At 46.9% G+C, this 23,298-nt stretch overlaps 1 protein-coding gene across 2 annotated transcripts in view; it reads right to left on the bottom strand.

Annotated features, from left to right (window-relative positions):
* MED1 (mediator complex subunit 1) overlaps positions 1-23,298 on the bottom strand; it is a 459,486-nt gene that overhangs the window by 411,878 nt on the left and 24,310 nt on the right. For both annotated transcript variants that reach the window (XM_086924345.1, XM_086924344.1), the window contains exon 2: positions 4,325-4,544. The gene's annotated coding sequence lies outside the window, so the exon portion shown is untranslated. The remainder of the gene's footprint in view (positions 1-4,324; positions 4,545-23,298) is intronic.

Here is a 23,298-nt window from a genome sequence, read left to right on the forward strand (position 1 = left end):
GCACTAAACTAAATAAAATAATTTGAAAAAACATATCTTTCATAAAGAATGATTTGATTGTGGTCTAATTGCTCCCCTGGTCTCGGATATCCATTGGATATTGCTCCCCCTTTAATCTAAACTGGATCCCACCTGGGACCACCATTTATCAAGTTTGGCAGGGCGATCTTTTCTATTTGCCATCATGCCGATTAGTCTCATAAACACTCTGGCTGGGAGAGAGTGTTGATGTTGGAACTTTGTGACTAAGGCTTGAATGCTCTGTATCCTTGCTGGACTGGGATACGCTACAGCTGTAGATGCGTTTATTGTAGCCCCTAAATATTGATGCACATGAGAGGGCTGTAGGAGCGACTTGATGTAGTTGATTGTTAACCCTAAGTTGTGCAATGTTTGAATTGTCTGATTTGTGTGTTGGACACACGGATTGAATGACTTGGCCTTTATGAGACAATCCTCTAGATAAGGGAAGACATGGATCTGTTGTCTTCTGAGATGTGCTGTTACTACTGCTAGGCACTTTGTGAACACTCTTGGCGCAATTGTTACCCCGAATGGAAGGACTTTGAATTGATAATGCTGCCCTTGTAGTACAAACCTTAGACACTTCCTGTGGGAAGGATGTATAGGAATGTGGAAGTAGGCGTCTTTTAGATCTAGTGTTGTAAGAAAGTCGCCTTGTTGCAGCAATGGGAGCACTTGTTGTAAAATGATTATATGAAAATGATCTGAGTGTATATAGTGATTGAGGGGCCTGAGGTCGAGAATTGGTCTTAGAGTTCCGTCCTTTTTGGGTATTAGAAAATACAGCGTGTAAACCCCTGTTCCTTGATGTTGTAAAGGAACTATTTCTATTGCGTTCTTTTTAAGAAGTGATAGGACTTCTTGTTTGAGCAGCAAAAGATGTTCTGCAGACATTGGACGCTGCCTGTGTGGAGGGGTAGCTGTAGGTTCGAGGCCGTAGCCATACTGGATATTTTGTCTTACCCGCCTATCTGTTGTGATGGAATTCCAGACAGGTAGGAACTGTGTTAGTCTGCACCCCACAGGAGTGGAGTGCTGTTGGGGGAGCAGATGGAAGTCACTGTTTTGTGGAGGAAGAGGTTCGATTATAGTTGTTACCTCGACCTCTTCCTTTAATGTTGTTGCCTCTATAGCCTCCTCTAAAATATCCTTTACTGGAGGATGCCTGTGTATTGGATTTGAAGGAAGCTGTATTGCCTGCTCCAGTTTGTTTGGAGCCTCCTCTATAGAAGGAGCGACGAAAGGAGCCTCTAGCTTGTGTGGATTGCAAAGCTCCCATAGATTTGGCTGTATCTGTATCTTTTTTTCATTTTCTCATGTGCTGTGTCTAACTCTGGTCCAAACAATTGATGTTGGTTGAATGGCTGATTTAAGATTGCAGTTTGCACTTCCTGCTTAAATCCTGAAATGCGTAGCCACGCATGACGTCCAAGTAGGACACTAGTGTTTACCGCTCTAGATGCAGTGTCTGCTACATCAAGTGCACACTTGATTGAGGCATTTGAAATTAACTTGCCTTCTTGTATAAGGTTGTTTACCTGCGCCTTATATTGGTCAGGTAGATGTTGCATTAATGTTGCTAAGTGATCATAATGAGCCCTGTCATATCTTGCAAGGAGGGCTTGCGTGTTAGCTATACGCCATGTATTAGTAACTTATGCAGCTATTCTTTTGCCTGAAGCATCTATCACCTTAGATTCTTTATCAGGAGGTGGTGCTTCACCTGATGTCTGTGAGTTTGCTCTTTTTCTAGCATTTGAGACAACTAGGGAATCTATGGGTAGTAGTCCTTTAATGTAGGCTGTATCACCAGGAGCAGGCCTGTACTTTTTCTCAATCCTAGGGTTTAGGATCCTAGCACGTACAGGATCTTTAAATACCTCTGGAGCATGTTTGATGAACCCTTTGATCATAGGAAGAATTTGAACAGAACTTTGTGATTGTTCAAACGTATCTAATAAAAAATCTTCCTCTGCCTCATCTGAATGCATGGTGACCCCATGATAAATGGTAGCCCTATTCAGTAAGTGCCCAAAACCAATATTGTCTTCTGGGGAAGAAGGTTTTTATGGATATGACTGTGGGTCAGGAATATCTGGCACATCTTGTGGGTTTGAGTACTCCCAATCTGGATCATCAACAGGGTAGGGAAAAGGCTCATCTGGGTCTACCCCTCCCCCTATGATATACTCATCTGAGGTGTATGTGGTGAAGAATGAGAAGGAGAGTGTTCAGGAGGATTCTGAAGTGAATTGTTAGGAGCTACAGGAGATGAAGGAGAAGGAAGTATAGGAGAAGAAGGGTGGATAGGAGATGTGGCAGAGTCCTTCTTCTTGGCAGGCACTGCAGGTGTAGGTGCTGTGTCTAATTACCTTTTCCTGTGTGGTGTAGTGGATACCTGACCTATCTTTGGGTCAATTTAGATCTTTTGTACAGGATCAGGTTGGAAAATTTCTTCTCCTTGCAGAACCTTTGCCAGTGCCGATTTTTTCGGTTCCGGGCGTGGTCGCTGCTGGTCTTTAGCCTTAGGAGCTGTCCTTTGGCCCAATTTTCGGCACCGAAGGTGTTGTTTTCGGAGTCGTAGGCTGTTTCAAGAGAAGTGGAGAAGTGTGGCTCACTGGTTAGAGGAGGCATACCCTGAAGCAGAGGTCAGACCCGGGACCAGGGTTCAATTCCCGACGTGGCAGGGTCTTGAGACCAATTGTCCACGGACTTGATAATTCTCGCTTCGGTGCCCACTCTAATCACGGGTTCACACTCTGCAACTCTGGGCATTAGCTTGCTTAATCTCCACAACGGCCTCCCCGCAGCGGGATGCCTGGCTTTCACCTTGGGGATGCCCAGTATGGGTTATCTCACAGGGAAAAGCCATGACGGGTTCCCAAGGCAAGCGCCGAGATGCCCTAGGGTAAGTCGAGCGCTATATAAGAACACACATACATACATACATACTTACATACATTTCAAGAGCTTGAGCGCATTGGAATCAGGCCTTGTAGGTTTCGGTACCGAAGATATTGGCTTCGGATTGGAAGCTGGTCTCATCGGCTTTGAGGCGTCAGACGCTGGCTCCATAGTTTGTCTTTTGAAGTAGACTGTTTCGGAGCCGAGACTTCTTTCGGTTTCGGTGCCGAGGGAGCTGGTGGGGTCAGCACATGCAGCTTGCTCGGTAAGGAGCTACTGGAAGGCTTGAGTATTTTCTTTGGAGCCTAGCTCGATGGCGGGGCTTTCGAAGTGTGTTTTCGGTCGCAACTGGGCCCCAGAGGCGGAGTATTGACCTTTGCCTTCGATTTGGGTGGTGGGTATGGGGTCGGGACAGTAGTACTCATGCGCTAACCAGATGGTATGGAGTCATCCGAGTCGTCTGCCTCTGATACGATTTGGAGATCGTCTGAAACTTCTTTGGGAATGAGCGGAACTTCTTTCTCGAAGATCTCCACCGGTTCCGGGGCTGATCTCTGCATGTCGTGTCCACGGGCCCTCCAATCTCAAATGGTTTTCTTGGATCTTAAGGACGCACAGGTTGTGCAGCTGGATTCGTCGTATTCTGGCGATAAGCACAGGTTACACACCTTGTGATGGTCACTGTGTGGGAAACTTTGCTGCACAGTTGGGGCATCTTTTGAATGGCATCCGTTCCATGATGTGTAGGCCTCACGGCGTGGATAGGCCCAGCGGGCCGCGTCGACGACCGGAATCGAGCTGATGGAGTTGAGATGATGTTTATATCGAAAGTAGTTTGGTGAAGTTTGAATACATTTTTACGCGTCAAAGTACTTGAAAAGTAGATTTCGAACCGGAGCGGAAAAATTTATTCCGAACCCAGTGGCGGAAAAAAACTATCTAAGGATGGAGCCGATGCCCATGTGCACTATTGTCCAAGGGAGGAGTCCCCTACCTTGTGACTACAAAGACTTCTTCCAAGACGACAACAACATGCAATCATCCGAGCCCAACACCAGGTGGCGATATAATGCACAGTGTAAGATTTGCAGCCTTGAAACATCTAGGTTTAGAATATACTGGAAGGAAGAAACAATACACGTTCAAGAATACGGACCTTAAAATAGTCACTACAAAAAACGCAATTATGTACAGTAATGTTTTTTCTAAAACAAGATAAACTAAATTTCATTCACAGGGAAATGATCAAACACTGTATGCACAGAACATTATGGTAGCAAAAGTGGCACAAATAAATGAATGGACACTCAATCCACAGTACAGAACCGTAATCTGATTTGGAGACAATAGCCCCAAATCAGTCTTGTTCCTGTACTTGCATGTGTCTACAACTCACATCATGAAAGTGGGAGACGCAGATATGGGAGATCTGCTGCTGCCACACTGGCACTACTTGGCTCTCCTGCTGCAAACATGTCTTCCAGTTTGTTAATGTTACTTTCTGTAGGCTGGCTGCTTTATTTTCGGTTTGTGACTGCATTTCGATGTGGCTGCATCCTTTAAAGCAGGGATCCAATGATATGCAGTAGAGAGATGACTGTTCTTCAGGAGTACATCTGATAACAAAAAAAACAAAGAATCAGTTTTAAACTTTGGAAGGATGAACTACTAGATCCCTACTTGACACAAGTACTGCCACCTATATTGTTAGATATTTTTCATAGATAGTAACATTAGCAGACTGCATTCGTACGATCTGATTCACAAAGATTTTCCCATAAGTCTCACTTCAGGAAATTCAGAAGCGTAAAACCCACAGTTCCTGACAGAAAAAAACACTTTTACAAAGCGTACCCTTGTAGCCTAAATTACAGCCAATATGTTTCAAAGGTTTCTCAAATATGAAAATACCCAAAGAGGGCAAAATAGAGCTTTGACACATGCTTGGGGGAGGTACACATTTGCAAGGAGAGAGGTTTGTGTAATTTTATGGTAAATGGAGTATAAAAGCTGTTTTACTATTAATGGATTTTAAATGATCATGGCTAATAAGCATTGCCAAATGTTAGAATTGTAAACAATTCCTCTCACAACTAGCCTCATGCTACTGGCAAGCACCCTAAACTCAGAAAGTACCACCAGTCATGCGATACTAGTGGCACATTCTGCGTCACACAAGCGACCAAAAACAATCATTACAATGGTACCCACCCTCTGGAGTACTATTCGAGCGTTAATATGTGATTATTGCTGCAAAGCTACTACCAGCAGGGTGTTTCATAGGACATCAAAAAAAGGGTATTAAAAACACAGACCAAAGACAACAAAATGGGAGTGCAATGCACATCCAAAACACAAGATGGGGTGCCATCTGCAATACAAACAAAAGGAAGGGCCCGTTGAACATCAAAATGGGGAGTTAAATGACACATTTGGGTAAATGGACATCATAATGGTTATCAAAAAAAGAGTTGCAATGTATATGAAAAGAAATAATGAAAAGGGAAAGCTGGGCCAATGTAACTTTGCTGGATAATTTAAAGGCGGCTTACACTCACTGCGTAGCACATAATCTATCCGTCTAGCCACTTTGGAAGAGATGCAGCTCAGCCATGATGCTGCTTTTAGATCCATTTGCAGCCTTGAACACGGTCAACTTGGTTGGCCACCTTTCAGTTTTAGATTTTGCAGATTCTAATCTACTATGGTTTACATTTTCTAGAGCAAGTATACCTAGGAGCATATTTCTTCCATTTCACTCAGCTGTGCAGCAAGTGAATAGAGGAATATCTAAAAGGGCCTGGCTACCCTTCATATTCCCTCTTTAGTTTCACTTTTTTGTCAAAACAAGTCAAGTCAAAAGTAGCTTTATTCGATAACAAGTATCTTAAAAGCAGTAACATACAATCAACATAAAAATACAAGTTATCAGATGAGCCATGATCCATAATCTAAAAATAAAAGATATACAGTCCATAAGAACAGTAAATTCATATTTCTAGAGGAAACTGCAAGCAGACTATTTCAGGTAGAAACTTGGTGCAGCCATAAGATATATCAATTCCAGCTTATTTAGTTAAGAGGATATAAAGTGACAGTGCAATAAAAACCGTGCAGAGCAGTTAAAAATATATAATAAAACAGTAGTTCATTTAAAGTGGAACACGTAGAGATTTAAACCGTCTATCCATGCACGGCCAAGGTATTTGGTCACGCCATAGGCCAGGAGGGTCCGTGCATCCATTTTCAGAATGCGCAAGGCAACACTCTGTGTTCGTGGGGGCCCAGTAGACTACAGATAGGTTTTAGCCATCTTATTCTTGCCTTCTTGTAGGCAGGGCAGGCAAACATAAAATGAACCACGCTTTCAGTTGGGAGCTGTACAACAGGGTCCGCATTAGAGTAACCACGCCTCCAATTGCGTTCTAATTGCGTTCTAATTGGCGTGGCTTCAATTTTAGTGCTTTGAGTTCCTCGGAGAACCATTGATGGGAATTGCCATGTCTGGTATGTCTGGTATTTGCACCCGGCTGCCCCTGTGCCGCTGAGGGTTAACCAACTGTACTTACCTGACCCTGGAGGACCCCTCAGACTATGCCCAGAACCCTAACTTACCAGTTGAGTACTCACCTGGAAACCGTTAACTCACTAACCTGCCATTGGATTGACTCAAAAAATCTTTTAAGTTTGAAGTTTTGAAAACTTAAAATATTCCCATAAAATCAACGAATTCCGAAATACTCACCTGTGATCAGGAGAGAAGCCAGTACTGCATCTTGTAGCCCAGTACTGAACCGCAAAAGTAATCCTAGCCGGGTTACTAGTAACTTGAATTTTCTCCATAGGAATCCAATGTGTGCTTTTCGGTGAAATTTCTTCTAAGTGTCTACTTTTGAAAACTTGAAATATTCTTTAAAAATCATACCAAATACTGAAACGTAATTACTTACCTGTTTTAAGTTGAGACCCCAGTGCTGGACCTAGGCGCTCAGTACTGGATTACAAAAGTAACGAGATCGTACTTTAACTAGAACCTGACTTTTCTCCCATTGGATAACATTTCTAAATTTTCATTGAAAAGTTTCTAAGTGTGAACTTTTAAAATAGCTTTTACTTCCTTAAAAATCACTGCAATAACTAAAACGTTTTTACTGAACTGTTTTCAGCTTAGATCCCGGGACTAAATATAGGATCCAGACCTGGAACTACCAGAGTAATCTACAAAGTAATCAGATGTATTTATATAGGAAACCCCATTGAGCTCAATCCTAAATTGTGTTTAGAATTGTGTTGCCTACTGCAACCCCTGTACCTATTGTGTTTACAAAGTTTGCCTTTCTGCAAAGTACTCGTCTGAGACCTCTCATATTGAGAACAGTATATTTTGATACCTGTTGTTTCTAAAAATAAAACAACTATATCTTTGATATAAAAGCAATTGACCTGGAGTTCAGTCCTTGAGTGTGTACAACAAATGCTTTACACTGTCCTCTGGTACTGCCTTATTGGTCGACAAAGCTACCACTTTAGAGAGTAAGGTCAGACCTGACTTTAACCTCTGTTATACCTCTGGGGATTGTGGACTCTATACACACTGTACCTTAATTCGTGCCAATACATATAGAGCCACTTTCTCACACATTTCTTCTCTAGTTTCCGGCAGGCTTGCTTGGAGGCTAGGAGTTCTGGGGTGAACCAGCTGGCCCTCTTGCTGGTGTCTCTGTGGGGGGATTCTTCAGCCGGGCGAGGGTGTTGGCGCAGTCCTCGATCCAGCGTCTGAGGCTGTGGGCAGCTTCGTCGATATTGGAGGGTTCGGTGGGTGGGCTGAGAGCGAGGTTTGCGTGTAGTTGGTCTTCTGTGATTTTGCTCCAGCAGTGGCGGGGGATCTGTTGGGTGCGGTGGTGAGTGGTGGGCTTCAGGAAGGCTAAGTGGATGCAGCGGTGGTCGTTCCAGAGGAGTTCAGTGGTGTGGCTGACGGAGAAGTGCAGGCTTGAGAAGACTGGGTCGAGCGTGTGGCCGGCGGAGTGTGTGGGCGGTGTGACAATTTGCTTCAGTCCGAGGTTATCGATCAGGGTTGTGAAGTTGTTGTCGTTGTTCTCAAGGTGAAAGTTTAGGTCTCCGAGGAGGATGTATTCTGTGGAGGTCAGGGCTTGCATGCTGATCAAGTCGGCGATGGAGTAGCTGAACGGGGGCCGGGGTCCTGGGGGGTCGGTAGACGAGGGTGCCTCGGAGGGTGGAGTTAGGGTCTGTTTGGATCTGGAAATGCATGTGTTCGGCAGTGCTGAGCGATTAGTCGGTGCTAGTCGAGACCCTGATGCTGTTCTTGTGGACGATGGCGATTCCTCCTCCGACTCCGTTGGTGCGGTCTCTGCGGGTGATCTTGTAGCCGTCTGGGATGGCTATGACTATGTCGGGTGTGGAGGAGTCGTTAAACCAGGTCTCTGACAGGAAGGCGATGTTGTGACGAGCAGGTCCCAGAGCTCGACGGCATGCTTGCGTGCGGAGCGGGTGTTTAGTAGTATGCATCGGAGAGGCTTGGGGTCTTTTTTGGGGGGTGGTTGGTCGGCTCTGAGGCTGGTGAAGCTGCAGTTTCGGCAGGTGAAGGGGTTGGGTGTGCGTTTCAGTGCGGCCTTGAAGCAGGTGTGTCTTCGTCCGGAGTGGAGAGCGTGCAGAGTGCTGGCATCGTAGTGGCGGCGGTCGTCGTGGCGGGTGCCAGGGGTTCTGGTGCTGGGCGCGGACGGGAGCAGACGGGCTTATATGGGGAGGCGGGAGGGAGGAGCAGCTCCTCATCAGCCAGGCTATCTTGAATCCAGTGGTAGAGAGCGCAAGGTAACCACGTCTGGACATACCCTGCCAACTTAGGGCGAACAAAGCGATACCAAAGGTGATGATGGACGGAGCGTTTGAGCAAATCAAAGACTCATCCGCAGTCAACTAATCTTGGTTTAATCCATCACCATTCTTTAGCTCACTCCACCACCCCAGTTCAGACATGGCCATATGCAAATTAGTCTGACCCTGTGCCTCATGGGAACAGTCCAGCCAGAACTGCCAAGCCATGTCTTCCCTGGGCCGGAAACAAGCATCCTGGGACCGGTTTCGGATTCATAATCCTCATCAGCCAGGCTATCTTGAATCCAGTGGTAGATTGAGCAAGGGACCCACGTCTGGGCATACCCTGCCAACTTAGGGCGAACAAAGCGATACCAAAGGTGATGATGGACAGAGCGTTTGAGCAAATCAAACACTCACCCCCAGTCAACTGATCTGGACACAGCGATGAGGGTGGTCAAGAACAACGAAGGTAACAGATGGAAAAAGGGACACAAAATCGAGGGACAAACGAGTGGCACAGAAGGCAAAAGGGCACAAAAACAAGGGGAAAACGAGTGGCGCAAAAGGGCACAAAAAACAAGTGGAACAGAGGGCAGAAGGGCACAAAAAAAGGAGTGGAACAGAAGGCAAAAGGGGCACAAAAACAAGAAAAAACGAGTGGCGCAGAAGGGCACAAAAAACAAGTGAAACAGAGGGCAAAGGGGACACAAAAACGAGGGAAAAACGAGTGACAGACGGCAAAAGGGCACAGAAATGCCGGAAAAATGAGTGGCACAGAGGCAGAACACAGAAATACAGGGTCAGCTAAGAACAGAAGGCAGAACGGGCAGAGAGGCACGGGGGCAGCTAGGGAAACAGAAGGGAAAACCGGGCAGAGACACGGGGGTAGCAAGGGGAACAGAAGGGAAAACCGGGCAGAGACACGGGGGCAGGCAGGGGTACAGAAGGAAAGACCGGGCAGAGAGAGCACGGAGACAGCGAGGGGAACAAAGGGAAGAACAAGCATTTGCAATGCAATAGGTCTCGCATTAGGAAAGTTTGAGCTATTGGAATTGTAAATGACATTTTTTATTTATGTTTTGTTTTTGAAAATAGCGAAATTAATAGCTTTATCATTTACAATGCCAATAGTTATAACTTTTGCAAATGTGACACCTATAGCACTTGTAATGCAATGTGTTGTATTTACGTGACTTACATGGATTTGGCTGGTGGTGTGTGTGCGCCTTTTGAAAGCATGCACTGATGGCTGGTGCTGTGTGTGTGCCTGGCCGGCTGGTGCTGTGTGTGCCTGGTGGCAGCATGCACTGATGGCTGGTGGTGTGTGCCTGGTGAAAGCGCGCACTGACGACTGGTGGTGTGTGTGCCTGCTTAAAGCGTGCACTGACATCTGGTGGTGTGTGCCTGGAGGAATCGTGCGCTGGTGGTCTTTGTGCCTGGTGAGAGCGTGCACCGACGGCTGGTGGTGTTTGTGCCCGGTGAAAGCGTGCACTGATGACTGGTGGTGTGTGTGTGTGCCTGGTGAAAGCGTGCACTGACGGCCGGTGTGTGTATGCCTGGTGAAAACGTGCACTGATGTCTGGCGGTGTGTGTGTGTGTGCCTGGTGAACGCGTGCACTGGCGGCTGGTGGTGTGTGCCTGGTGAAAGCGTGCACTGATGAGTGATGGTGTCTGTGCCTGGTGAGACGGTGCACTGACGGCCGGTGGTGTGTATGCCTGGTGAAAGCGTGCACTGAAGGCTGTTGGTGTGTGTGTGTGTGTGTGCCTGGTGAAAGCGTGCACTGTCGGCTGGTGGTGTATGCCTGGTGAAAGCGTGCACTGATGGCTGGTGGTGTGTGTGTGCCGGTTGAAAGCATGCAATGATGGCTGGTGGGGTGTGTGTGCCTGTCCGGCTTGTGGTGTGAGTGCCTGGTGGAAGCGTGCACTGATGGCTGGTAGTGTGTGGATCTGGTGAAAGCGTGCACTGAGAGCTGGTGATGTGTGCCTGGTGAAAGCGTGCACTGACGGCTGGTGGTGTGTGTGCCTGGTGAAAGCGTGCACTGACTGCGGTGGTGTGTATGCCTAGTGAATGCGGGCACGGATGGCTGATGGTGCCTGTGCCTGGTGAGAGTGTGAACTGAGGGCCAGTGGTGTGTATGCCTGGTGAAAGCGTGCACTGATGGCTGGTGGTGTGTGTGTGTGCCTGGTGAAAGCGTGCACTGACGGCCGGTGGTGTGTATGCCTGGTGAATGCGTGCACTGATGGCTGGTGGTGTGTATGTGCGCCTGGTGAAAGCGTGCACTGATGGCTGGTGGTGTGTGTGTGTGCGCCTAGTGAAAGGTAGAAGGAAGCGCTATGGACTGTGTGTGAAATCCAAGAAAGAGTTCAGAATGCAAAGGCAGAGGGAAGCCCGGGTTACAAGCTGCCTTTGAAGAAGATCAGGCAGTACTGGGCAACCATGCCAGCATTCCAAGGAGCAGACGGTCATTCACGTTAGAAGTGGGATGCCCTGAGGACATATGACACTGTGAGGAGCCTGGGAGACACACGTAGACGCTAAGTGCCTGAGGAGATAAGGAGCGGAAGGAATTCCTTTGAAGTGTGATGCCGAGGCTCGGGAGTAAAGTGCGTGCAGGGGCACATGCACTGTGCATTATCCGTCTCCCAAAGCCCTTGGTTTTAAGAGTTGGTTTCAACACAATAGTTTCGAGTAATAAATTACTCGACCTGAAAAGGGGTTGATTAACACCTCAAAAAAGTTAGCTCATGTGGCTCGGCGATCAAGAGAAAGTTTATGTATTATTTACAACTGACAAACATAGCTATCAGATCTACTATGCCAAACACGAGCAAATCAAGGCTTTTGAGTGAATGTATGCATGTATATCGGGTTAATACATATGCGTGATTGAATGAAATGTTTTGTCTACTTCTTAATGTAAAGAACCCTCATTAATTTAATTGAGGATATGGCAGAACTATCAGCAAAACTGGAGCTCAGTAACTGAAAAATATATCATGAAATATGTAATTGACATTCACTGGGCTTATAGAAATAAGACAAGAAAATAATTTTAGTCCACACTATGATGATGTGTTATATCAAACAACCACATGGTTGTTGATTTAGTGTTTTTGGTCTCCTCTTTACCTTTACAGGTACCAATTTAGTAATACTTTTTTGAGGTGTTAAACAACCCCTTTTTTTGTCAGCTGAACAGCTTATTTTTGCTGTCAGCCATTGTGCAATGATAGGCATACTAAATATTACATGATTAACATAGAGTGTAGTAGGGATCATAACCACTTCGCTGCTGATGACGAGCTCAGCGCGTCATCAGCCACGGTAGTCGTGTGCAGATGACGAGCTGAGCTCGTCATGGAACGCGGCTTTTCGAAAATTGCCACAAACAGCGGGAAAAACTGCCGCAGCAATGCGGTTAAGAGGTCCTGATGAGTAAAGCAGTAGGGGACTGCTTACGAAACATGTCGACCAAGTAGGGAGTAATACTTACCCCCAACTTACTCTCTCCCCCCTTTTTAGGGCTCGCCTGCTGATGCGCTTGCGCATAGCTGGCGAAGCTCTATAGTGGCTTAGCCAGAGTTTAACCACTGGTGATTCCATGCAGTGCATGTGCGCTTTTTAGGTCATTGCGCAAGGGCAAGCCCTAAAAAGCGCGTGCACAATGCCACCAGCCGCCCGCCTGCCTGCCTCACATTACCACATCAAAGGCAGCCCAGCCTCCCTCCCACAAGCTTCTCAGCGTGCGCTCTGCATTTCTCCTCCTAGTGCATTTCTCATCCCCTAATTATAAACGGCCGGCAGGCCGTACTTTCAGTTTCACGGCCGCCAGGCCGTGTCTCCTTTTATGCTACCTGATGCTTGTTTTTTTTTTAACTTGTTATTAAAATCCATTCTGCGCCTGTAAACACTTTGCGGAAGAAATAATAACATTACTTGGATAATCTGATATAAACAAAGTAAAAAAAAAAACTGAAATAGCTCTGAGTTAAAAAAAAACAAAAAACAAAAACGGTTTGATTTATTCCAGTCTGTCAGAAAGAAATCCTGTCCTCTTGAAACTGAAAAATCTCTGATCAAGGGCTCAGCCGAACAAGAATGAATCCGTGATTTGCGGCAAATAATGTCTTTTGTTGAGGTTTCATTCAGTAATTCATGTTGCTTTGAATCGTCTTGAATGTGTCAGACAGGAAGTGCGTTGCACTTGGCGCATGTGAGCCTGGCTTGCCCTTACCGTGGCGTGTGCTGGAAAGCTTGTGCAGCTGCGATTCGATTCAGTTCTATAGGAAGCGTTACGTGCTGGTTTCCTTTTTTGTCTTTTTGAAGTATTGTGTCTGCATTGTTTCAGAGTACGTTTTTGTGGCTGTGGAGCATTTGTGTTTGTGCATTTGGGAACTCTGTTTGTGGGTGTGATGGTTTCTTGCTAATCATGCTGGAGTGCTAAAGATCATATTTTTTAATACGTGGATGGGAGTTTTGTTTTTAATATATGCAATCAGGGCAGTTGGTCTCCAAATCGTCGCTTTAGTTTTGATGCGCCTTCTATGTCTTTGTGTGGACTTCACATGTCCCCTGACTTTCGGATTTTTTCCTCAATAGCTACAGAAATTGCAAATTGTTTTCGACCAAGACCCTTTTGCCAACTGCTTGATTGCTCTCAACGTGATAAAATGTCTTGCTCAATCACACCCCGTTTTTGTCAGGATTTTAAGAGGAAAAACGAGGTTCTTTGATTACTTTCCATCTCTATGTTGAAGTACAGGGACATTTCTCCTCTGCAGCAGCGCACCTGGGTTCAGTCACCATTTTCGTACTCTAACATTTATAGTGCGGACACTTATACAGCCCAGGATGGTGGTAATGCTTACAAGACTCCACACCGACACCCCTTAAAGGCACCTTACGTGCTGCAACATGTCTCATCTAGGGACTAGGGCAGAACGCCCCCCTATACTGATGGAACTACATGAACTTGCCTTGCCAGCCCACACAATATTCAAAACCAGTTGCATCATTTATAAAATCATCATGACGATCACCCGTTAACTCGTGGAAAAGCTCCCCATCTCTGGTGGCTCTCGGTACACCTGTAGCCAGGCCACTATACCTCTCTCCCTTTCCCTCACTTCCCTCTCACTCTCTCCTCTCTCACCCTCTCCCTCTCTCCTCTCTCCCCTCTCTCTCCTCCCCCCCCTCTCTCTCTCCTCTCCCCCTCTCTCTCCTCTCTCTCCTCTCTCCCCTCTCTCTCCTCTCCCCCTCTCTCTCCTCTCCCCCTCTCTCTCCTCTCCCCCTCTCTCTCCTCTCCCCCTCTCTTTACCTTCCCCCTGCTCTCCTTTTTCTCCCTCTCCCCATCTGCCTGCTCTCCTCTCTCTCCCCTTCGTCCTCCCCCCTCTCTTCTTAACCTCCCTCTCTCCCTCTACCCTCTCTCCCTTTCCCTCTCTCCCTCACTTCCCTCTCCCTCACTTCCCTCTCCCTCTCTTCCCTCTCCCTCTCTTCCCTCTCCCTCTCTTCCCTCTCCCTCTCTTCCCTCTCCCTCTCTTCCCTCTCCCTCTCTTCCCTCTCCCTCTATTCCCTCTCTCCCGTCTCCGTCTCTCTCCTCCTCTCTCTCTCCCCCTCTCTCTCTCCTCTCTTTACCCTCTCCTTTTTCTCCCTCTCCCCATCTCCCACACAGCATCACTCAGCACTACCACAGCACCCCTCAGCGCCACCACAGAACCACCATAGCACCACTCAGCACCACCATAGCACCACTCAGCACCTCCACAGCACCACTCAGCACCTCCACAGCACCACTCAGCAACACCACAGCACCACTCAGCAACACCACAGCACCACTCAGCAACACCACAGCACCACTCAGCAACACCACAGCACCACTCAGCAACACCACAGCACCACTCAGCAACACCACAGCACCACTCAGCAACACCACAGCACCACTCAGCGCCACCACAGCATCACTCAGCGCCACCACAGCATCACTCAGCGCCACCACAGCATCACTCAGCGCCACCCCAGCATCACTCAGCGCCACCCCAGCATCACTCAGCGCCACCCCAGCATCACTCAGCGCCACCCCAGCATCACTCAGCGCCACCCCAGCATCACTCAGCGCCACCCCAGCATCACTCAGCGCCACCCCAGCATCACTCAGCGCCACCCCAGCATCACTCAGCGCCACCCCAGCATCACTCAGCGCCACCCCAGCATCACTCAGCGCCACCCCAGCATCACTCAGCGCCACCCCAGCATCACTCAGCGCCACCCCAGCATCACTCAGCGCCACCCCAGCATCACTCAGCGCCACCCCAGCATCACTCAGCGCAACCCCAGCATCACTCAGCGCAACCCCAGCATCACTCAGCGCAACCCCAGCATCACTCAGCGCAACCCCAGCATCACTCAGCGCAACCCCAGCATCACTCAGCGCAACCCCAGCATCACTCAGCGCAACCCCAGCATCACTCAGCGCAACCCCAGCATCACTCAGCGCAACCCCAGCATCACTCAGCGCAACCCCAGCATCACTCAGCGCAACCACAGCATCACTCAGCGCAACCACAGCATCACTCAGCGCAACCACAGCATCACTCAGCGCAACCACAGCATCACTCAGCGCAACCACAGCATCACTCAGCGCAACCACAGCATCACTCAGCGCAACCACAGCATCACTCAGCGCAACCACAGCATCACTCAGCGCAACCACAGCATCACTCAGCGCAACCACAGCATCACTCAGCGCAACCACAGGATCATTCAGTGCAACAACAGCACCACTCACCACCACCACAGCATCACTGGTTCAAATATATTCTTTCAATGTTTCAAGCTTTCACGCTTTATTACAAATCACAAAAAGATGTTAATATTTCACTTCTGTTCTTGGATTTTCGTCACAATAAAAAACACTGAACATAATCTTCACAAAAGTTATTTACAAAAATGTAATCTATTGTCATTACAAATTAAATACATTATTTAAGTATTAATTATTTAAAAAAAATTAAAAGCATTATTTGTAATATCAATACATCTAAGTCACGTAAATACAAAACATGTTGCATTACAAATGCTATAGGTGTCACATTTGCGAAAGTTATAACTATTGCCATTGTAAATGACAAAGCTAATAATTTAGCACCACAGCACCACTCAGCAACACCACAGCACCACTCAGCAACACCACAGCACCACTCAGCAACACCACAGCACCACTCAGCAACACCACAGCACCACTCAGCAACACCACAGCATCATTCAGCGCCACCCCAGCATCATTCAGCGCCACCCCAGCATCACTCAGCGCCACCCCAGCATCACTCAGCGCCACCCCAGCATCACTCAGCGCCACCCCAGCATCACTCAGCGCCACCCCAGCATCACTCAGCGCCACCCCAGCATCACTCAGCGCCACCCCAGCATCACTCAGCGCCACCCCAGCATCACTCAGCGCCACCCCAGCATCACTCAGCGCCACCCCAGCATCACTCAGCGCCACCCCAGCATCACTCAGCGCAACCCCAGCATCACTCAGCGCAACCCCAGCATCACTCAGCGCAACCCCAGCATCACTCAGCGCAACCCCAGCATCACTCAGCGCAACCACAGCATCACTCAGCGCAACCACAGCATCACTCAGCGCAACCACAGCATCACTCAGCGCAACCACAGGATCATTCAGTGCAACAACAGCACCACTCACCACCACCACAGCATCACTGGTTCAAATATATTCTTTCAATGTTTCAAGCTTTCACGCTTTATTACAAATCACAAAAAGATGTTAATATTTCACTTCTGTTCTTGGATTTTCGTCACAATAAAAAACACTGAACATAATCTTCACAAAAGTTATTTACAAAAATGTAATCTATTGTCATTACAAATTAAATACATTATTTAAGTATTAATTATTTAAAAAAAATTAAAAGCATTATTTGTAATATCAATACATCTAAGTCACGTAAATACAAAACATGTTGCATTACAAATGCTATAGGTGTCACATTTGCAAAAGTTATAACTATTGCCATTGTAAATGACAAAGCTAATAATTTAGCTATTTTAAAAAACAAAACATAAATAAAAAAAATGACATTTATAAGACCAATATCTCAAACTTTCCTAATGCGAGCCCTATTGCATTTCCAATGCTTGTTAACGTTTCCAGCTAGGGACAGGAATAAAGTGTATTTTATCCACTAGCCAGGGATTTTTTAGAATACCTTGTATTTTCGAGAATTTGTGTACACTAGCACACTCCCTACCACTCTTACAACCCACAACACATATGGTCTATTCACACAAAATCAAGTGCTCCCGTGTAGTCGTAGGTCGAAGCACGCCCCGCCCCGTAGAGGGACGGGAAGACCCCTATGATGAAGCATGGCACTATGGGATTCATAGTGTGTAAGGTGTATTTTAAAAACACTTAGTGCTTTTTCCTTACATTCTTAGGGATTAGCAATTTCACGCATCACAAGAAAATAACAGAAAAATAAAAATAGGATAAAACAGCAGATCACCAGGCTCAGGCCCATAAACTTTGCATGCCACCACCGCCACACATATTTGGAATGCTACACCCTTTATCTGTTGGAAGTTAATTGCTGCAGCTTTATTCACTCGTTCATAACCACTCTGCTTCACTTTATCAGGGGGTTGAAGCCGCCTGTATGTCTGCCGTTCTAAACAACTTTCAGTCACGAAGCTTAATATCATAAATCAATCATATGACTGATCATCATAAATCAACTGTTATTGCAGCACGTGTCATCAATCTACATAGCCTGGTTGACCCAGGTCATAGAATGAGACATAAATCAAACACAAGGCCATAAAGCTATACAACAATCCAAGTCATCACTCAAGTCATAAATCATTCCCAGACCATAAAAAAGATCAGGTCATAAATCAGTCAAAGTCCATAAATCAAGTCGTAAATCAAACCGTAGAGACATTTATGGCATGCCATTAAAGTCTTTCTTCACCATACAACAGCCGGCGTTTACTGTTGCCAGCTGGAGTTTCACCATCTATGCAGAGGAGGTGTATTCCACCATCACCTTTATCTCCTTTTTAGGCCCAACTCACTACTATACTTATTCAGTGTGTCCACTGACTGGCTGCCTGGGCTGCAAGCGCCATGTTATGTGACCACTCTCCTCTCCCACTGTCTTACCCTTCAGTGAGGCATCCCAATGTAAGTACCAGGTCCGCCACCATGCTGATGGCCTTTTAAGCTCCTTTCAAAGACTACTTTACCATTGTGTCGCTGTGAAAATCTTGGTCCGGCTTGGTGCAGGTGGGAGGGTTTTGGTGTACCTAGTGGGACCGTTCCCCACGTAAAGTGGCTGGGTACGGGCCATTCACCCTTTAAGAGGGGCAAGATGACTTGCAGGCACAATTCAAACCTCGCCTTTGGGATCTTTTAAGTGTTTAGCCATGCAACAGTTGATGTTGTTGAACCTAGTTGTGCTAGATAACTAAACACTTATACGGTCCAAAAGGCAAGACCTATTGGCTATGCCAATGCTTGTTATTTTTATGTAGATAAGTAAATGGGTTACTGCTTTTGGCACAGAGATCTTTTAATTATTTGCAGTTCATAAACAGTCCTCCTGATATAGCACAGTGAACTATAAACAGCAGCAGGGACCTGCCTGCAAACTTCAAAGCATGGGTTTAGAACATAATTGAGTAAAAACAATCTTTCGTTATTATAAGCCTTCTAGAATGGTGTCTATGGGTAGTAATAAAGTCTTAATAGTACAGGGTAGTAATAAAGTCTTAATAGTACAAACAACTCCAATCACTGTTACAGTTTAAATCTTGACTCTCTTTCTCTCGACCATGCCCTCTTCACATAAAATCCCTATTAGTAAAGACAATGTGCAAATCCTAAACTTTGAAAATACTCATAAAAAACAATGGATCTGATGCTCTTATAGTGCATGCATATCTATTATGACTTAAAGTCAAAAGCTTGCCTCCACATCGTAGTTTCTCTTAAGTACTTCTGAGTGATGCGCTGTGTGCCTTCGTTTCCCCATCCATTGCATTGGCATCTAGGTGTTAGGCTCCAGGTAGCTACCGGCCAGGATTATACTTGTACAAAATTAGGGCCTTTTAAATTTGACCTTTGTTTTACGCCCAGCTGGAATCTACAATAAATAGCACCCTCACCGCCTGCATTTTGCTGTTCCGAACAGAAAGCAGACAACATGCAGGCGCTGCCGAATGGAGTCCAGGTGTTGGCAAATTACACGGAGACAAACAGTCGGTTTCGCCATGGCCAGACGGATACCCAATCCAGTTCGGTAATAGCTGCCGGGACCAGGATCGGGCTAGATCCCTCTTAATTCCAGCACTAATTAAAATTAAACACTGGTTAGGGGCGTGCAAGACAAGACTGGTGGTAAAACGTTTATGTTTTTCAAAAGGTTATCTGCACATTCCACAGTGCATTGAAATTAATTCAAATATCAACTACAAACCAATGAAACTTATACAGAATATGCTTTGCTAGTGCAAACTTGTGAACGCCTAACAGTTTGACCTGCAGAGTTCTGTACCACTTAAAGAACAAACAAGCTTTTTTCAGGCCAAGATGAAGTCCATTACTGTAATCTATCCATAACCGGATGACATTATTAACTGTAGAATGCCTGCCTCAAAAGGGGGACACATAACAATACTGCTAACAGTTTTAGATTAAATAAACTGTTTAAGGAGAGTGCAGAGATATGAGATGTCAGATCTGCCTCAGTCTTAATGTTCATATTATTGATTTTACAGGCTAATAGCCCTCACTTCTTTTGGCCACAATTTGAATAGCAGAAGCCCACACTAGTGCCAACGATCATTACTTCAGGAATACTAAAGGGATTCATCCGGAGTCTACGGCTACCTATCCAACACCAATCTTCATAATAAATTGACTAAAAAGGGTTGCTAAGGGTGCCACCAAAAAAGGTGAAAATATAAAACATGTAACTGGATACGGTGCCCTAGAGTTTCAATATAGGTGATAAATAGACATGGTGACAGTGCAGAAGATTGAGCAACACCCATCAACCAGACCCACAGCTGATAACAAGCATTGGAAATGCAATAGGTCTCGCATTAGGAAAGTTTGAGCTATTGATATTCTAAATGACACTTTATTTATGTGTTGGTTTTGAAAGTAGCAAAATTAATAGCTTTGTCAGTTACAATGTCAATAGTTTTAACTTTTGCAAATGTGACACCTATAGCATTTGTAATGCAATGTGTGTTGTATTTACGTGACTTAGATGTATTGATATTATAAATAACAATGGCTTTAAATTTTGTAAATAATTAATACTTAAATAAAAGTTATTGTAATTTATAATGGCAATAGCTTAAACGTTTGTAAATAACTTTTGTGAAGATTATGTTCAGTGTATTTTATTGTGACGAAAATCCAAGAACATTGCATTTGCACCTAAACACACACAGAGCCACACACATATAGATGTGGTGGTGGTGGATCTGGGGGATATGGTGGTGGTGGATGTGGTAGTGGATGTGGTGGTGGTGGTGATGGTGGATGTGGTGGTGGATGTGGTGGTGGTGGTGATGGTGGATGTGGTGGTGGATGTGGTGGATGTGATGGTGGTGGATGTGGATGTCATGGTGGATGTGGAGGTGATGGTGGATGTGGAGGTGATGGTGGATGTGGTGGTGGATGTGGTGGTGGATGTGGTGGTGGATGGGGTGGTGGATGGGGTGGTGGATGGGGTGGTGGATGGGGTGGTGGATGTGGTGGATGTGGTGGTGGTGGATGTGATGGTGGATGTGGTGGATGTGGTGATGGTGGATGCGGTGGTGGATGCGGTGGTGGATGCGGTGTTGGTGGATGGGGTGGTGGTTGTGGTGGATGGGGTGGTGGTTGTGGTGGATGGGGTGGTGGATGGGGTGGTGGTTGTGGTGGATGTGGTGGTGGTGGATGTGATGGTGGATGTGGTGATGGTGGATGCGGTGGTGGATGCGGTGGTGGTGGTGGATGCGGTGGTGGTGGTGGTTGTGGTGGATGGGGTGGTGGTTGTGGTGGATGGGGTGGTGGTTGTGGTGGATGGGGTGGTGGATGTAGTGGATGTGGTGGTGGATGTAGTGGTGGAGGGTGTGGTGGTGGTGGATGCGGTGGTGGTGGATGCGGATGTGGTGGATGCGGATGTGGTGGATGTGGTGGTGGTGGATGTCATAGTGGATGTTGAGGTGATGGTGGATGTGGAGGTGATGGTGGATGTGGAGGTGGTGGTGGTTGTGGAGGTGATGTGGTGGTGGATGTGATGGTGGATGTGGTGGTGGATGCAGTGGTGGATGCAGTGGTGGATGCAGTGGTGGTGGATGCGGTGGTGGTGGTGGATGCGGTGGTGGTGGATGGGGTGGTGGTGGTGGATGTGGTGGTGGATGTAGTGGTGGATGGGGTGGTGGATGTAGTGGTGGATGGGGTGGTGGATGTAGTGGTGGATGGGGTGGTGGTTGTGGTGGTGGTGGAAGTAGTGGTGGTGGGGGTGGTGGATGCAGTGGGGGTGGATGCGGTGGTGGTGGATGCGGTGGTGGTGGGGGTGGATGTGGCGGTGGTGGTGGATGTGGCGGTGGTGGATGTGATGGTGGTGGATGTGGTAGTGGATGTGGCGGTGGATGTGGCGGTGGATGTGGCGGTGGATGTGGCGGTGGATGTGGCGGTGGATGTGGCGGTGGATGTGGCGGTGGATGTGGCGGTGGATGTGGCGGTGGATGTGGCGGTGGATGTGGATGTGGAGGTGGATGTGGATGTGGATGGGGTGGTGGTGGTGGATGGGGTGGTGGTTGTGGTGGATGTGGTGGTGGATGTAGTGGTGGTGGGTGTGGTGGTGGTGGTGGGTGTGGTGGTGGTGGTGGTGGATGTGGCGGTGGATTACATGAGTAAGGTAACTTGACCGTGCTGCAGGTCGAAGAAATCTATAATGATTCTGTGGCTCAGGAACTCGTGACTGCCACTTGAAGAAATATGCTCCAGCTGCGAGGAGAAATAGATAAGATTATGTGGCCTAAGAACTCGTGACTGCCTTTGAAGAAATCTGAAAAACAGAGCTCCCGCTGTGTGCAGAACACCGTTCTGCACGGGTAAAAACTCAGTCCCGGAAGGAAGACAGCGGGTAGAACGTTCGCTGAGGCACAACAGCTGAGCGCACACTAGGCGGGAGGCCGCCGAACGCTCTGGCAAGAGAGTTCCCGCTGAGAGGAATCACTGTGTGGAGATGTGAGCTGCCGAACGTTCATTGAGAGAATAAGCTGAGCTCTAGCCGTCGGGAGGCCACCCTAGCTCAGGCACTTAGGTTCCTGCTGTGAGGTAATCACTGTGTGGAATTCACGCCATAAACTGACAGCTGAGCATAAAACAGGGATAGCAGGCAGAGGGCTACCGGGGAAAAAGTACCTACACTAGATTAACTCCTAACAAGGAGCTGGAGGATTTTCCCCCTTAACTGAGGAAGTTCCAATTATAGCACTAGACAAAAAACAATTAGGCAGCCATCTGTTCAAAACCACTGGCTACAACTGACGGAAGCGGCACAAGGCCAAGAGAGTTCAGATAACACTGCAACTCCAGGGGGAGAATGTCGCTTCAATTGCAATCACTAGGCAAGGTGAGTTCAGATAACATCACAACTCCAGGGTGAGAGCGTCGCTACAAATAGTAATCGCTGGGCAGACGAGGCAATTCAATACCAGGGCGCTCACGAAACACTCCGACAGAACAGTTGAGGGAAACGCGCTGTAGATACAGCACTGCGTGAAAGGTAGCGATAAACAATGACTTGTACAAACGTGGATTCACTTCCTCAACAGAACAAGTAAAAAACAAGGGAGGAGAGAAGGAAAGGTGACAGAACTGCTGGAGGAGCAAAGAGGAGAAAAGAAATGCGACACGGCGGGCAGGGGAGGGGGGCGGAGCGGGGAGAGGGTGTGAAAGCAGCAGGGGCCTGGAGTGCGGCTGAGGGAACTGATTTGCACGCGCTTTTAAGCTCAATGCGCATGCGCATTGAGCTTAAAAGTCACGGGCACTGCAAGGAATCGCCACGATTCCTTGCAAGTTAGTTAAAGAGTGGTTAAGCCCCCATAGGTTTGCAAGCTCGATGCGCATCGACAGGCGAGACCTAAAAATGTATGGAAAGCATTTGAACACGTTCAAACAAGAAAAGTTAAACCCACCCGAAAGAAGAGCCTCTACTTGCGATCCCAGAAAACCTCCGGGGCTGTGTTTGAGAGAAAAAACCCAGACTAAAAGTAGTATAGCTGGCTACTGTGATTGAATACAGAATGCAATAATCGTAGCTGCCTCGTACAAAAAGAGAAATGGATTGAACTTGAGAGGCTCAGATCAACTAAGGTCTTGCTCTTTTCAAAGATGGTGCCACCAGAGTAGACATTCAGCTATTTGTCTATTGATATTTGAGTAGGTCATTAAAAAAAATACAGACCTATTCAGAAAGAAAGCATGTCAGGCATAGATTGAGTAG

Source organism: Lissotriton vulgaris, chromosome 5 (genome assembly GCF_964263255.1).
Source record: "Lissotriton vulgaris chromosome 5, aLisVul1.2, whole genome shotgun sequence".
Lineage (NCBI taxonomy): Eukaryota > Metazoa > Chordata > Amphibia > Caudata > Salamandridae > Lissotriton > Lissotriton vulgaris.